The sequence below is a fragment of the Triturus cristatus genome, chromosome 5_1 (genome assembly GCF_964204655.1).
Source record: "Triturus cristatus chromosome 5_1, aTriCri1.1, whole genome shotgun sequence".
NCBI lineage: Eukaryota > Metazoa > Chordata > Amphibia > Caudata > Salamandridae > Triturus > Triturus cristatus.
The window spans coordinates 937103348-937121355 of record NC_140587.1 but is presented as its reverse complement, the minus strand read 5'-3'; the positions used below and the strand labels follow the sequence as shown (position 1 = coordinate 937121355).

Genomic DNA, 18008 nt, shown 5'->3' with positions numbered 1-18008 from the left:
AGGAGGTCGTAGCTTCCGTTTTAAACGCGCTCCTCAGGGCTACTGTGAAAGCTCATCAATATACAGCCAAGCTTTAAAAGCACAGCTTGATGCAATTGTTTTACCAAGTGGTGCCACCCTTATCCAGTATGTTGACGATTTACTAATCGCCGCGGATACTGAGGAGATTTGTAAAGAAGCTACGGTGTCATTGTTGCGTCATTTGTCTGCCTTACATCACAAAGTGTCTCTCTCAAAACTGCAATATTGTCGACAAGAAGTGACCTACTTAGGTCATCTCTTTTCGAAGGAGGGAAGGAAACTGACCCCAGAAATAATTCAGGCCATTGCAAAATTGAGCGTGCCAAGAACACAGAGAGAAGTGCGTGCTTTCTTGGGTATTACTTCCTACTGTAGGCAGTGGATCCCGAGTTTTTCTTTGCTGGCAAAACCTTTAATAGCATTGACATGTAAAGATACACCGAATCTCGTCCCATGGACTGAAGAATGTCAGAAAAGTTTTTCTGAATTGCGTGAGGCATTATGTTCAGCTCCTGTGTTGGGCACTCCCGACTACAGCAAGCCTTTTACATTGTATGTTCACGAGAAGGAATGTTGTGCATTGTCAGTGTTGACACAGTCTTTTGGAGACAAACAGCGCCCATGCGCATATTTTTCATCGACTTTGGATCCGGTAGCCAAAGCATCGCCAAGTTGTTTGAGAGCCACAGCGGCAGCAGCTGTCTCTATTCGACAGTCTGCTGGGTTAGTAATGAATAACACGTTAATTGTGATGGTTCCACACGCAGTGGACACGTTGTTGAACAGGACCAAGACACAGCACTTAACTAGTGCTCGATTGTCAGGTTATGAGTTGACACTATTAGCGAGTCATGTACACATAAAAAGATGCAACACATTGAATCCAGCTACTTTATTGCCGATTGCAGCAGACACAGATGAGATTGAACAGCATGACTGTCTGTTTAGAACAGAAGAAGAAACAAAAGGGAGAGTGGATCTTAAAGATACTGCCTTGACTGAGTGTGATGGTACCTTATGGGTGGATGGTTCATGCTTCAAGCTTCCGAATGGTGATACGACTGCTGCATATGCTGTCACGACTTTGCACACGGTTGTTGAGACTGCACGTATACCGCATAACTCGGCTCAAGCAGCAGAGCTAATTGCACTTACGAGAGCATGTGTGTTGTCGAAAGGTATGAAGGTGAACATATACACCGATAGTCAGTATGCGTTTGGCGTGGCCCATAGTTTTGGGCGCTTGTGGAAAGAACGTGGATTCCTGACTTCGCATGGAACCAAAATTCAGAATGGTCAGTTGGTGAATGATCTCCTTGAGTCACTGGCCTTGCCGCTACAAGTTGCGATCGTTAAATGCAGTGCGCACAAGAAAGTTACCGATGATGTTGGTCGTGGTAATGCATTTGCTGATGAAGTTGCGAAAGAAACAGCAAAGAATGTAAGTAATCGAATGTATGTTGCAGGCCCTGCAAGATGGGTTGGTGATGTTGGAATGTGTGAAGACACGATAGAGAGCGTGAAGTCCCTTCACGCTGAAGACACAGAGAAAGAATTGAGCAAGTGGAGAGAAAGTATGGGTAAACTAGATGAAAAAGGTTGTTGGGTTGATTTGTCAGAACATCAGCGTTTGTTGTTACCCGATGCATATGTGCTTGCAATGGTGACAATGGCTCATGGAATGGCCCATATTAGTGTAAAAGGGATTTGCAAGTTGTTGGCCCCAGTATGGCAAAATGCTGGAATTCCCAAATGTGCAGAGAATGTGGTCAAGAATTGCATGGTGTGTCTGAAATACAATCCTGGTAGGGGAACCCCAACTCCAGCTGGTCATTTTGCACCTCCAACGTATCCGTTCGAGGTTTTGCAGCTAGATTTCATCCACATGGAAAGGTGCAACAATTTAAAATATGTACTCGTTGTTGTCTGTGCCTTCTCAAAGTGGATAGAAGCATACCCTTTAAAAGACAATACTGCCTTGTCCACAGCTAAAGCCCTTGTCAAAGAATTTTTCCCTAGGTTTGGAATGCCGAGAATGGTCTGGAGTGATAATGGGAATGAATTTGTGGGTCGAGTGATGAAAGAAGTATGTGAGGGACTAGGCATTAAACAGAAGTTCCACGCTGCAAATCACCCCCAATCAGCTGGGCTAGTAGAGTGCTACAATGGCACTCTGAAACTTAAATTGGCCAAAATCCAGGCGAGCTCCGGTCTTAAATGGCCTGACGCTCTGCCTTTAGCATTCCTATCAACAAGAATGACTGTGCATTCACGAGTGGGACTTAGTCCCTATGAGATCATTTTTGGCCGGCCATATGGGGTGTGCCAAGACAGACAAAATTCAGTGAAATCGAACATCCAATACTGCTTGACTATCTGTATGAATTGACGGCTAAATTGCGTGTTTTATACCAACAGGTGCACGATACTCTGCCCCAGGCCTCTGAAGCTCCAGGACACCCTATCGACCCTGGCTCGTGGGTGCTTATTAAAAATTTTCAACGAAAAAACAACGATGAGCCCCGTTGGATCGGCCCTCACCTCGTGCTTCTATCGACAAGATCAGCGGTTCGAGTGAGAGGGAAAAAGAATTGGATACACGGCGCCCACCGCAAACGGATCCCTTTGCCTCTACCATATGACTGGTGGGTCCAGGAGGGTATCGCTGATTCTGAAACTGACACTGTCCCCCGATTTGTGCCATTTAGTGATGCACGTGTAAAGGGAACGACTTCAGAACGAGAAAGCGACGATATTTTGCAGGAAGCTGTGCCACCTTCAATTCAAATAGACACCACAGAGCCTGAACTCTTGTTTCAAGACCAGACAGTACCTGGCCGAATTCGCTATAACTTGAGGCCAAGGCCTATGGACAAATAAAAACTCCCTTCCCTTACTATTTTTTTTGATATTATAGCTCTCCCATCTGAAGGACTTTTTGATTTTTGTTTTTCGAACCACCATCCGGGTTCAGCTGCAGGGTCGCGGTGCCAAGACTTCGGGGTACAGGCCGAAGACGTTAGGTCAACGGTTCTGGTTGGTCTGGGGCGTTCCCTGGACTGACAGGCGTACTCCTTAGCAGAAGATACTCACCCGCCGCGAGCGGCACGATTAGAGGATGGAGTTTTTCAAGATGGAGAGACCCGCTGAGGAAATTAACTTTAAGACGAAAATATGTAAAATAATGAAGAGCAAACGTTTTGTATTATTATGCCTGTTTATACTATTTAGTATGATGGTGTTTACTGTAGGTTATGTATTCTTCTCCTCTCAAGTGCCATTTGCACCCACTGTACAGCCTATACCTCCTCCTACTGTCTCCTTACACTCTTTCCACCCTCTGCCTGAACACGAACAAGCTAGACGTTCTGAGTTTGTAAACAATTCATTTATTCAACTCCTGCACCAGCACCAACTAGTTATGAATACAACCAATTGCTGGGTGTGTGGTTTAATGCCACATACCATTAATAAGGGTATCCCATATCTAGTGCTGCCGTTTAGCTATAATGGATCGTCATGGGCATTCCAGACCATGTTTCTTTTTGCATTAGATGCCTACTCCCCGCGACAACCGCGTTCCATCAGACCTAGCACAAACAATAAGGCCTTAATGAAAGGAGTTGCTGATATGAGCAGAGATATCGACGCATACTCATCTATTCCCAAGGATGAATTGCGAGCTTATGTAGGTTGGAACGCGACGGGGTATAGCATTAGTCTGGGTGAAAGGCAGCGGAAAATGTCATCCCCAATTTGGGTCGTACCCCACATAGGTCGGTTCTGTTTATAAGGTAATGGTCAGAATCCAAGAGCTCAACTGGGGAAAAGTGACTGTACTGAAACGTACACTTTTCCATCACAATTTTCCCCTGCGTTTTTGGCTGCCAAGGGTACATATTTTGTTTGCAATGACCGAGCATATACATGGTTGCCCCCTGATTTCTCGGGCACATGTTATATTGCAAACTTGCTACCGCCAACATTTACTGCTACCTCTGATTATCACAAGACCAGAGTTGTGAGAGGCGTTTTTAGTCATGAGGATACTGCCGTTCAGGAAGCGGGAGACTTCTTTTTGGGTTTCCTGCCGTTTTGGGGACCGATGGTCAATAGTAGGAACCTGAGACAACTGACTCGTGTGGTTGAATCCACTGTTAATGTAACGGCTGGTGCCCTTGGTAATTTGACAGCTGAGCTCCAAACGGACCGCCTCATGACTTTGCAGAACCGTATGGTTCTAGACGTCATACTTGCAGACCGTGGTGGGGTATGTAAGGTCATCCAATCTAGCTGTTGCATTTTCATACCAGATAACGCTCCAACAGTTTATCAAGCCATCTCCAAACTGCATAAAATATCCAAATCTATTCACGTGGATAAAGGAGATTGGTCACTGATGGGGTGGTTCTGGGAACTGATATCTGCCTGGGGTTGGAAGATTCTGATGGTCATTGGAATGATCTTAGCCATTCTTTTCCTGTTCTGTCTGTGTGTACAGTGTGCTCCCGCGATATGTGGCCTCTGTGCTACATTATGTGTAAGGAAACCTGTATCGAGGGACGAGCTAAGTAATAGGATGATGCTACAGCAACATCTCCATGACCTTATGAATATAGACCTGGACTCGGATTAATATGAGTGTAGTTATTGCCTATGTAAGGGCAAAAGGAGGGTCTGTGGTACTTTAAAATTTGGGACCGCGTAGGAGGCATGGCCCTACCCTGCCTATTCCGGTATCAGCGAACCGCGAATGGCCAATGCAGTATGTACAAGTGTTTTGCATAACGTTTCATTCGATAAATTCACTTTGTATACGATATTACACATTGACTTCGTGGGTTCCATTTTGGAGCGGTAGCCATCTTATGGTTGCCCTCGCATAGGCTGCGCATTAATGACATGCACAGGCCTTCAGAACACATGTGCCTTCTATTTGACTTCCCTGTGACCTGTGCAATTTGGCTCCACCGCCCCAGGTCAGTCCGGTCTCACGAGCTCCCCGTCCTACGGCCACCTGTGATTAGCATCAGGGTTTGACACACCATAAAGCCTTTTCATCCCACACAAGCCTCCGGCTAATTTCTTTCACACCTGACTCTTCCTGCTTTATGGCTTGTTTTACCAACAGGAGGTGCCCGTGTTTATTGGGGTCTGCTGATATCTGATGAGGGATCTGAGCCTCGCTGGGTAAATAATTGTGGGCTGGCTGAACTGGAATGTGGGATGGTCATCATGACTCTGCCTTTTTGTTTGTAATGAATACACATGAATGACCATATCGTAAAACGAGGAATGTGTGCCTGAAGCATGATATTTTGTATATAAGGAGAAGGCCGTTTCTGTAAGTTTGAGCAGTCTCCTGAGAACATACCCATGTGTACTTCTAGGATTGCTGTTACTGGCTGCAGTCAATAATAAAACGATCTTTGACGCCACCACAAGACTCTGTGTTTCTGTGGTCCAAGACAGGAAGAACTCGAAGTCATAGGGTGCTACCCCTGGCACCGCTGGGGTCCTAAATAACCCAGTACTTCACCTTCTTCTCCCTACTATCAGGAAGCTTGGCGACCACCCTCACAGGGTCGCTTTTACTGGGCGGAGACTTCAATTGCACATCTGACATTACCCTTGACCGCTCTCACCCCCCACTCCCTAATGCACCTGCACACAAACTGGCAGAATCACGCCGTAATTGGCAACAGAAATGGGGCTTAATTGACACCTGGAGGGCGCATCACCCCTTAACCTGGGATTACTCCTTCTTTTCGGCCCTCCATGAATTACATGTTCAGCTGGATGCCATTCTGTGTTCACCCGACGTCCATGAGGGGATTAGTTGCAGCGAATACCTCACCAGTACGCTCTCAGACCACAACCCTGTCCTGGCGCAGTTACGATGGTCACTCGCACGCCCCAAAATGCCCACCTGGCGCTTAGATGACCAAGCTTTCCGTACAAGTATAGGGTCAGCTATCACTGACTATTTCCAGGTCAACGGGGGTATAGCTACATCCACACTTGTGGAATGGGACGCCTGCAAAGCAGTACTTAGGGGGAGGTGCATATTTGAGCTGGTTGGGGTTAGGAAGGTTCTCCTTCAGGAGATTCAACGAGATGACGGGCGCCTGCGCACCCTGGAGAAGGACAGACCTGAAAACCCAGGCAATCAACAGGAGTTGCTAGAGGCTAGAGAGGCAGTAGCCACACAGGTGGAGCGTCTGCGATGCTTCGACTACAAGACCTACATCACTCGGGAACACTCGGAGAGGGATAAATCGGGGGCCCTCCTGGCTTGGTTGGTGAACCCGGCTAGACGGGGGTCAGTTATACTAGAAATTAGAGACCAGACAGGAGCAGCTAGGTATGACCAACAGGGGATCAACCACCTGTTTTTGGAATATTACACTGAGCTCTATCAGAGTCAGCTGTCCCCAATGGATGATGAACTACAGGAGTTCACACGGGGAGTTGACTTACCTGCACTGGACGAGGATACGGCAACCTTGCTGGGCCGAGAGATCGAGGTAAGGGAGGTATGTGGAGCCATCAAAAGTATGGCCCACAACAAAACCCAGGCACTGACGGCCTCCCGATAGAATTTTACCTCACCTACATTGACCTCCTAGATCCCAAACTAGCCCAATTATATAATGACGCCAAGAGGCTTGGCAAACTACCTGTCTCCACTAGAGAAGCAATCATCATTCCTTTGCTAAAGCCGGGCAAGCAAGCATGGGATAGAACTGCATATCGGCCTTTATCCATGCTCAATCTCGATTATAAAATACTAAGTAAGATCCTATCTTCCCGTTTGCTCCCTCACATGACCACCCTAATACACACTGACCAATACTGGTTCATCTCCACTAGAAACACAGCGCTAAATATCAGAAGGCTCCGGCGCATCTTGGAAGCGGATACTTACCACATAGATACCGCTACGATCTTTGCAGTAGATATAGAAAAAGCATTCGACGGTCTTGAGTGGGCTTTCCTATTCCATGTGATGCGGAAAATGGGGCTCGGTTCTGACTCCGTGAGTTGGACGGCTCTCTTATATGCTGACTCCACCGCCAGAATTAAAACTGGGGGACTAATCTCGGAAGCTTGCAGGGTGGGGCGGGGTACGCGGCAGGGGTGTCCCCTCTCCCCTCTGTTGTTTGCTCTGGTGATGGAGCCCTTAGCGGCGCATGCCAGATCGGGGCGAACGTATCAAGGGCTTGATGTACACAGACAGGTCCATCATATTGCACTATATGCTGACGATCTTTTGCTTTTCCATGCTGACTCGCGGCGGCATTACTGGTGGTGAAAAACCTGCTCCACGGTCTCAGCAGAGTGGCAGGATTAAAAGTGAACTGGTCGAAATCTTGTCTTTTTCCAGCGCGTAGGGATAGAATGGGTCCGCAGCACACGGAGGGAGTTAACTGGGAAGACAGATGCCTACCCTGCCTGGGCACACAAATCTATCACAGGCAGGAGGACTTTCTTGAGGGTAATATTGGAAACACCGTTAGAGGGGCAAAAGCTAACTTCGAATTCTGGAGTTCTTTGCCTTTGTCCGTAGCGGGCTGTGTGGCTCTACTCAAAATGGTAACCGTCCCGAGGCTCCTATATTACTTCAGGACCTTACCGATCTGGTTCCCGGCAACCTACTTCAAGCAGCTCCGTTCACAGCTTTCTTTGGGGCAAGGGCAGGCGCAGGGTAGCGCTCAGCACACTCATGCGACCAAGAGCAGAGGGTGGTTTAGCGGTCCCAGACTACGAGACTTATTATCTGGCAGCCCAATTTCAATGGCTTACACAATGGATGGCGAGAGCCACTAGGGGGGACGAAGAGCCCAGGGAGGTCTCGGGCCCATGCTATTGTTGTCCTGCATCATACTGCGACTCCCAGTCAATGCCACATCCCTCACCCTGGAATTTGCCACAGCACGAAAATGCTGGAACAGATATATGCGGAGGGCTTCTATTAAGAGCCCCTACACGCTGGAAATACCATTGACAATGTGCAGGGCCCTGACACATGGTGGCAACTGGCAGAGATTGGAGACTTGGGCACTGCAGGGGCTGACTATCATGGGGGACCTCTATGAAGAGGGAGCCATGATCCAGTTTACTGATCTGCAAAGCCGCTATGACTTACCCAGGGATGATTTCTTACAGTACACGACCCTCACTGCGGCCATCAGGAAACACTGCGGTGGGGTACCTACAGAACCGCCCACTTCCATGGGGTGCCAGTATGTGGTGTTGGCAGCGGGCACTTTTAAAGCAGTGACATTTCTCTATAGACGTATGACACTGGAATCCTTATCCCCCCTGTCTGCCCTAAAGCTCAAATGGGAAACTGATATAGGGGAGGTCATTCCAGACAAGACGTGGGGAGAACTGGTAGAGAGAGCCTGGACGAGCACGAGGAATGCGAGGTTTCAATTAGTACACTTCCATATTTTACACAGAGCATATCTTACCCCAGCAAAACTACACGCATATTTCCCAGCCCAGCCACCGTCCTGGCCGAGATGTAATGCAGACAGCGCAGATTTTAAACACATGTTATGGGATTGCTCGTTCCTTGACAGTTATTGGGAAGAGATATCAACATTACTGACAGACCTCACTGATAGGGAGATAGAACCAACCATGGCTCAATGTATCCTGCATTGGTTTCCCCATACGTCAAAGAACAAAATCACTAGTAAAATTTTAGATTTGCGCCTGCTCCTAGCCAAGAGAAACATCGCCACACATTGGAAGGCGAAACAGGGTCCTAGCATCGCTAAGTGGAAAGCAGAATTCTTAAAATGGGCCGAGTGTGAGGGAGTGATTAGGTTACAAATTGTGAATCGCACGGGGAGGGACACTTTCTTCCATCACACACACTCGTTCCCTCTATGTTTTTCTTTTAGTAGCTTCTGAATCGCTTCCCAAAAGAGAAGTATTTTTGTAAGACAGATCGCCACGATCAGTGTTACACATTCCTTCCTCACCTCATTGAGTTCACCGATCATCGATATGCTCTTAACAAGTTTTCACGTACATTTGTTGTCACAGCTTTATCGGTATATATACATGCGAAAATCATTGTAGTAACACTTCTAACTACAAGTCCCAGCAAGCCTAGCACTTCATGGGATACCATTTCGCTTTTGGAACACCCGCGCGATCCGTAGCTCCTGATACGGAAGCGCGCGCACACGCACACCTAAACTCAATAAAACAACTTCCTTGCCGCCCGCCTGATACCTCCCCTTCCAGCTCTGGCGTTTGGAGCGGGGTACCGACGGATAGGTAAGCGTTTCTTTTAACAACCCTTCTCTTGATATGCTTCTAGATTGGACACCCTCACCAACCTTTGTAAGAGGAAACTCTAAACACCGGCAGGCTCACGGGGCAGAGTCTCACAGTTGATCACGCTCTCTTCTATGGAGATGTATTAGTCATAGTTCCTTTGCATTACTTTGGCTACGGCACACGATCACAACGGACTTTCCATATTGTGTGTTCTAGCCACTCACAGTCTACTCTCCCACATATTGGTAGTAGTCTGTTTATTTTAATTCTCATTTGGCGTCTTTACCTTTCTCTGCCATGGTTTTAGCATAGTCCTCACGAGCACCAATTAAGGTAATTCCGATTTGCCCGCCGAGGCTGAAGATGTTTCCTGGCCCACGGGGACAACATAATCTGTTTTTGGAATTTCCCCTTTTAGAGCGGCGCCTCATAGTCCTGAGCGGATGCCAGGTGAGGCGAGGTGCATACCCACATTAACTCGGGTAAGTGCACATAATTATGTGTGTCAATAATACTTTTTTGTCACAATAAAACATATATCTTCTTATCAAAAGTTTATATCCTTGAGAATTGATACGAATTGATGAGTGTATATTACATTTGAACTATACACAATATTTGGATCGGCAATGTATACTGTTGTGCAACATGATTAAGTAGAGTGTCCTTATTAGAATACCTTTTTGTTTGATTCCATTCAGAGGTTCACCACCAGACAATGCCTGTAACTGTTCCAATGTGACACACAGGACTCGATCAGGTTGTATTGTGTACCAACCGTTGAATCAGTTTATTTGTTACTATTACTATTTTTATTTTTATCACGCTTTTTGCAGTAGCGTTTACATGGTCCTGACGAGAGCTTGGACTTCCTTGTCCATAAGCCGAAGCATGTAGACCTAAGATCTGACAGTTATTTGTTTAGGCTGTCAATACTGTTTTTAATTTGGCACCAGGATAGCGGCAGAATAAATTACATAGTGTCTTGGTAGTCATTTTTAACTTCACATTTTTTGTTTCATCTCATTTTTCGCACTGCAATCATCACCCTACTGTTGGTAACAATTTGGCACGGTTGCCTGGGACAACCAGGGTACCATCACAACCATCATAGTGGTTGGTACTCCGGGGAATGTCCCTAGTTCCCAAATGATGATGAACCACCTCCGGTGGGTGATGGGAACTTAAACCTCAGTGGAGGTTTCCACACACCTGCCTCGGTTACCTCGGACTTTCTCTCTTTTTCCTGCTCTACTAGTATATGCTCTGATTCTGCACTCTAGACCCACAGTATACTTTTTGAGTACTGCTCGTTCCTTGACAGTTATTGGGAAGAGATATCAACATTACTGACAGACCTCACTGATAGGGAGATAGAACCAACCATGGCTCAATGTATCCTGCATTGGTTTCCCCATACGTCAAAGAACAAAATCACTAGTAAAATTTTAGATTTGCGCCTGCTCCTAGCCAAGAGAAACATCGCCACACATTGGAAGGCGAAACAGGGTCCTAGCATCGCTAAGTGGAAAGCAGAATTCTTAAAATGGGCCGAGTGTGAGGGAGTGATTAGGTTACAAATTGCGAATCGCACGGGCAGTGAAAAAAAGGCGCCGGAAAGGGTGAGAGCCTGGGAAATGCTCGTTGTAGCACTCAAATCTCCCGAAGACGATGCAGAGAATGCATCTGTAGACTACCCTGTGGCAGCCATAGTCTAAAGTATAGACAGCTCTGTGCCCACCTTGCTCGGTAGCCTCACGATTAGCAGTGGTGCTGGACACGCAAGCCAGATATCACTCAGCTGCAGCTACCCTCCATTCCAATAAGTCGCCCTACTGAGATAACAGTTCTACTGACCTCTTGCAGCCAGCACTTAAGTGACACGCCTGGGGGTGGGGAGGGAGGAGGGGGGGGTTAGTTGGGGATGGGAATGTTCAATGGTTGGACAATACTTATTGCAAGGATCATAAGTTTTGCCCGTGCAGTGGGCATGGACATCTTAATCAATAACCTGATTTACAATGTGACTTCGCTAAATATCTAGGGTATGTAACCGAACCCCCTTTGTCCTTTTTCCATTCTCTTGTCTTCCTTTTCGGATGTATGTAAAATCAATAAAAATTTGTTTAAAAAAAAAATCTCCCCCCAAAAATCTGTGACTTCTGAAGGACCCAGTCGCTGATTATAAAGGAGTAACGTCAGAAGTCAACTGTAATAACGTATTACAGTTGAGTTCTGCTGCCAGAGCCAGCAGCCGAGGTGGAATGCAGAGAAAGTCATGGAGCACAATTAAAGCAGCTGTTTTAAGACCAAAAAACGAAATGTCGGTTTTCTCTTTTCTGCTCTCTTTTTCTAGCTGTGCATTTGATAAGAAGAAAGGAGATATTTATAGCAACATGTTTATTTTTGGCTCTTCTTGGGTAATCATAGAAAAGTTAGAACTTTTCTGCATGTTTCTACTGCATCTTTGTTTTAAAAAAAATAACTTGTATTAAACTGCTTCTAAAATCCTCCTGCAATAAATATCTAACAGCTTTTTTTGATGTTTAATTTAATTTTTTTTTTTTAAATGAAGGATGCCCTAATTACTAGGTATGGTGTTACTCCAGAAAATTACAGGGACAAGTTTCGGAAGAGTACGGTTGGGTGAAGGGCAGTAAGGTGACAGATAAACAAGGGCTGTAGAATTTGTTTGTATGGGCGCACTTGTCTACTGTGTGTTTTCCAGAGCTGTACCAGCACTTGATTGACAGTAAGCTTACTGTAGAGTTGGTAGAACTTTGCATATGTAATACAGAATTTAGGATGTGGGGAAAAATGATTCTTTTGTGGGCTGAAGCAGGATGGTTTGGAAAGCTGTAAGCTGGAGGTAACCTAATGGACATAATACACTTTGGTATTTATCTACTATATTTTTGGTGAATCTGGCGGCAAGTTTAAGTCTGTGCAGGGGGCAGACATTGAGGTACCTCCAACCATGCATAATAAACAAGTCATTACTTTATAGTCACATGAGAAACCAATGTTTTGTCTGAGCGCTTAAACTGGATACAAATGGGAAGAAAGACCAGCCCAGCTAAAAGGAAACAGCTTTGCTAACAACCTTGCTATCAGCCTTGCTTCACTGAAATTATATAAAAGTACTTTGAATCAAATCAAGGTGACAGTTATAGGAATTATGTCTCACCGTGCGCTCTTCAGGCGATCTGTGAAGAAGATTGGGTGTTAACTAAATGTCCAGAATGCAGTGTACTTAATTAAGCTTTTCGACATTCTAACTTGCGAGTGGATGGATGGATTTGTTGGCAAAACCCATTATAATGTTGGCCAGCAGAGGACAGTACAAGCTTAGTTATGGTTGTGGATGCACTTGTGATTTAATGTACTTTCCTTTTGCCAAAATGCTTCTGAAATTTGGATTGTTTCTGTACATGTAACTGCCAAGCGCATTATTTCACTTGAACTGTGCACTCAACGTGTATTGATGCCAGTGCTTAAGTAATTTCAGTATCGTTTCAAAGAGTTTTCTCGCATGCCCAGTGATGCATTATTTGAAAAACTGAATCTCGTGCCCAACTCATGAGGGAGAGCATTGTGTCAGGAGTTACTAACATTCTTCGTATGCTAACTCTGTGTGGAAACGTCCTGGAATCAGGGCCTTGGCAAGTCAAAGGAATTTTTAGGTCTCGCCTGAGCCAGCGCTTTAGCGCTGCTCTGGCGAGAGCTATAGAAAGCGGGATTTGGAAGTGCAAACAAGTGCTTTTCAGGCCACCAACTACAGTGCATGTGCGCCGGGCGCGCGCACCATTTGGCAGCCTGCTGATCACTTTCGCGGCCGCTTTGATGTTCTCAGTGAACCGCGCGGCCACTGAGAAAATCAAAGCGGCCGCGAAAGTGCTCACCATATGCCAGCCGTATGCATTCACACACTTCTCCATCCATGCAGTAGCGTCTTATCAATCATTTCTTTCGCTTCACTGCACACTGCACACCATACCTGCAGCGCTAAGTCACATAAAAAGCACAACTCAAGCCCTCGCACACACATCCACACACTTCTATCCATGCACACCCACGGGGTAGTGTGCTAGCCAACCGCAAATGCGCTTACAGCGCCTCGTCAGAGTGTGCAGTGCTAGTTTAATGACAATACAACACACATTTGCATCAGTAACGATACAGGCTAGTAATGCGTAACACATAAACTTCTAAATCTTAAATCTCAGAAATTCACAGGCCTAGTGCACGGGTTGCGTGCAATTAACATTTTCTTTTAAAAAGACAGGTACACGCCCCCAGTGGGCGTGTACCTAGGGCGCAGAATTTGCATTCGTCGTTTGAAGCTCAAAGGGGGTCTCTGCTTCAGACACTTGTCTATTTTGGGGTCTTTGCTAAAGTCACGATAATGGCTGATTTCAGGGCCTCGGAGGCTACATTAGCCAGAGAGTCTCCAGGCTTGTTCGGAGGGGTGGGGGGCGTGACCACATTAAGTCCCTCGAGCAGACCTGCCCTCGAGCCCTGTAAACAAGGCCCCAACTTTAAATAACCCAGCACTTCTGGTCTGACGCGATAACACCCCCGCCTGCCAGCTCCCACGAAAACAGAGCACCGCTTTGAACTCTCCGAGAGGGGCTCTGTCACTTTGAGGGTGCTTACTGCCATGCCCACCATTCCTCCTGCCCCCCACCCCCCAAAAAAAAACTCCACCAAATGATCACACAATGTGCACGACCACCTTCCCTCTGGGACACTTCCTTCCTTGACCTGAAATCTCTCTGGGAAAACAAACAGCATCCCGCCATCTGAGCAGGAATGTGAAACTAGCCCCCACCTCCCCCCCCCCTCTGTTAGCCCCCACTCCTTTCCCTCGCGAGGCCCCGCTTCCTTAGCCACTCGTATAACACCCCCCACCCCCTCCATCCTTGTACCCGCAGGAGCCCCTCACGTGACCACACTTTCGTATCCCCTCATACGAGCCCCCGAATATTCGTGCAAATAACTCCTCGTTAATGAGGCCTGATTTGAGAATCCCACCCCCTCCTTCGAAGAAACCCCTCCAGGAGGGACCTCACAAGAGAGCTTAGGAGGCGCTGTACCTACAAGGTTCAAACACAGGACATCTAAAGCACCCTGAAGACTTCACCCGTTACCACGTTGGCGCTACAATGTCACACCTTACTGTTACCCTTTCGTAAGCGAGGGTTTTACTAGCTATCACTGTGTAACCAACAGACAGGAGTTTCAAACTTGATGTTTAAATTTAATGTTCGCAGCGCTGTGATCCTGTGCAAACGGGTAATGTAAATGTACTTAACCTGTCACATAGGAAAGCGCTTTAAGGACAGAATAACCTCTAACACAAAAAACTGTGTACAACTCTAAAAATGTACTATCGGTGGCGACTGCCGGGTGCAGCACTGGAACCACCTACTGTGTAACAAGAGTTCGAAATACTGGGTATCGTGTGCCCCCGGAGAGGAGGAGGAAAGCGGCTGGGCCTCCACAAACCGCACAAACTCCTTTACACTCAATTAATCAATCATCCATCCAGACACACAGGGGCTGCAGACGAAGGAGTGGGGCGGGCGAGATATATGCAGCCCAATAAGGTATCCCCTTCCCGAGGCCGCCCCCGTGCAAGCACAAAGCCTGGGAACGGTCTCTGGACACAACAGCACATCTTCCTCACAGCAGAACGCCGCGTGCAGTTACTCAGTGCGCTTAACTAATAGTATGCATGCCTCGTGGCGCGAGTCCGCACCTCGCGCCATACACACTCCTAGCAGCTTCATATACTCATTCGCCTCCTAGGGATTGGGTGCAGGTGCGTACATTCTGTGTGCAAGGCACCCCTCATGAGGATGGTGCAGGCCACCCATGCCAGGTGCAACCTACTGCAGGGAGAAGCTGCAGGTCCCAGCATTACCAATGCACAGCTTCCTGCAGGGACAGGCTAGGAGGGTCCCCCAGTTCCGTGCATCACCCAAGCCGTCTACGCCTGACAAGCATAGACTCCGGGTCCATGCAGCCCCCATGCACGTCACTGGATTCTCACACACTCACTGCACGTAGTGATCAAGTGATCATGCAGAACAGCACGTGCGCCTCAAGCACATTTCCTGCGGGAGCGACCGCATGTCCCCCCCCCCCCCGCCGCCCCCAAAGAATGTGCATCACTAGGCTTGGACATCATGCGCGGCCACGTATGTCTTATGCCGAGAGTGTCTGCACGCCCCTAGAAGTTTCATCCTAGCGAGAGAGGAGTGCATCACCCGGCTTTCCATTCCAATGCACAGCGCCGTGCAGGAAGCATGCACGGCCACGTGGGTCTCGTGCACATCCCCTGCCCCTGAGAGGAGAGTGCATCATTGGCCTCGTCATTCACAACTCCTGTAGGGAGTTTCCAATACACACTTGTGTCAGTGACAGATTGCACCACACTGGATTTTTATTTCATTTAATGCACCCCCCCTGCAGGTCGAGGCTGCAGAACCACTTTATGACATAGCACCTCGTGTAGGAAGTGTTCATGGGGCTCTGCTTCACGGTACCGTGCACACCTCCTGCAGGAAGAGAGAGGGTGCTACTATACTGTACCATGCACATCTCCTGCAGGGAGAGAGAGGGTGCTACTATACCGTACCATGCACACCTCCTGCAGGGAGAGAGAGTGGGCGCTGCTATACTGTACCATACACACTCCTGCAGGGTGAGAGAGCGGGCGCTGTTATACTGTACCATGCACACCTCCTGCAGGGACAGCGGGGGCGCTGCTATACTGTACCATGCACACCTCCTGCAGGGACAGCGCAGGCGCTGCTACACTGTACCATGCATACCTCCTGGAGGGACTGAGTACATGTTCCTTCCTGCTTTACGTACTATGCACACCTCCTGCCAGGGAGATTTATTCAATGCAATTTTAATGAAGATGTTCAGTTCCACGCGTTGTTGGACAGCGCATAGTTCCTGCACAATGATCCATTATCCTTAAGCGCTTAGAAACTGGACCCCAAAACAAGAGGTGCTTGCCTCATTTCCACATACGATAACAAGCATTTGCAATGCAATAGGTCTCGCATTTACGCGGGTTTGAGCTATTGATATTGCAAATGACAATGCCTTTTATTTTTGTTTTCTGAACATAAATAAAAGGCATTGTCATTTACAATGCCAATAGCTTAAACTCGTGTAAATGCGAGACCTATTGCATTGCAAATGCTTGTTGCTCATTGAGACTATCATTGTAGCCTGCCATTGTTCAATGGTAGAGCTCTTCTGCTGAGTTGCGTATTCTCCTGCATCTCTGTCTCCTCTGAGAAAAGTACCTTAACTACAGCACGTCTATGGTAAAACCTCAAAGTTATGAATTAGAATAAAGTACATTAAGCACAACAACTAAAAGAAAGAAACAGTTTAAAATAAGATATTATAAGTGATATTGTACGTACCTTAGGAGTTCTTTTTATTTTAATTTAATGTGGTAATGTTTTATGTTGATTAGTTATATTAGTTTGTTGTGCTCATTAATTTACAATTCCCTTTACAGGTCTAAAGAGTGATTATTGCATTCAATATTTTACCCTCCTAGTGTGAAGTTAACATGGCTGATCAGGGGTTAGCTCCACCACCTACATTTCTGGCTACTCCAGGGGAACCGTTAATACCTTAGGAACATTTTAGATAATTGTTTCTTACCTATATGTTGGCTGTTGGTGCTGACAAGCATGGTCCTGTGAGAAGACAAGCAATTTTATTCCACCATCTTGGTGTTGAAGGGCGCAGGCTGTATGAAGATTTGCCTGAAATCTCTTTGGGAATGGGTGATGGATAAGATGTCTTTGCAAATATTTGAAACACGGTTTACTGCAAAAGTAAACACTGTGTCAGAGAGCCACACGTTTTTTTCTAGGGTTCAGAGATCAGATGAAGACATTGCATCCTATGTAACAGCATTGCAACGATTGTCATTGACATGCAAATTTGAAAATTTGAGGGATTCCTTGATTTGTGATCAAATATTGTAATACAAAAACAATAAAAGAGTGAAGTAAAAACTGTTAATCAAGGATCCTGCACTTGAAAAAGCCATTTAAATTGCCAAAGGGCTCGAGCACACTCAAATGTGGAAAAAGGAAAATGCAAAGGAACCTCAGGCCAAGATATCGGAAATTGGTGTGTCGATAGTAGATATTAAGAAGGTGAAATCTAATGAGAAGGTACAACAACGAGGGAAATCAAAGGAAAAAGAGCAGAATCGGTCTACTTTTTCAGGATCAAATTCCGGAATAATAAAATGTTATCGATGTGAAGCTCCGGGACATATGGCATCTAGCACAAGGTGTGCTGCAAGGAATGCAATATGCTGCAATTGGGGACGTAGAGGTCATTTTGCAAAGGCTTGCAGAATGAAAGGTCGAATTGTAAAATTTAAGGAAATAGATGACATGTGGGAAAGTGTACATGAAATAGTACTCACAATAGAGGAGTTGGATAATAGTGAAGAAATGATCAATGCAACCTGAGAATTAGAGAAGGAAAGCACAGAAACATTGGGAAAACCTAACTTCAACCTGCATATAGATAGCCATGAAGTGGGGATACTAGCAGACTCAGGGAGCTTATATACTTTGATATCTAAAGATACCTATAGACAATATTTGGGAGGATGTAGAATGGAACAAATC

At 46.5% G+C, this 18008-nt stretch overlaps 1 protein-coding gene across 3 annotated transcripts in view; it reads right to left on the bottom strand.

The window, feature by feature from the left end:
• Positions 1-18008, bottom strand: part of LOC146832697 (Y+L amino acid transporter 2-like) — a 395072-nt gene that overhangs the window by 361698 nt on the left and 15366 nt on the right. The window contains exon 2 of one of the 3 annotated variants that reach the window (XM_085605979.1): positions 17020-17187. The exons of the other annotated variants lie outside the window; for them this stretch is intronic. The gene's annotated coding sequence lies outside the window, so the exon portion shown is untranslated. The remainder of the gene's footprint in view (positions 1-17019; positions 17188-18008) is intronic. 3 annotated transcript variants of the gene reach the window in all.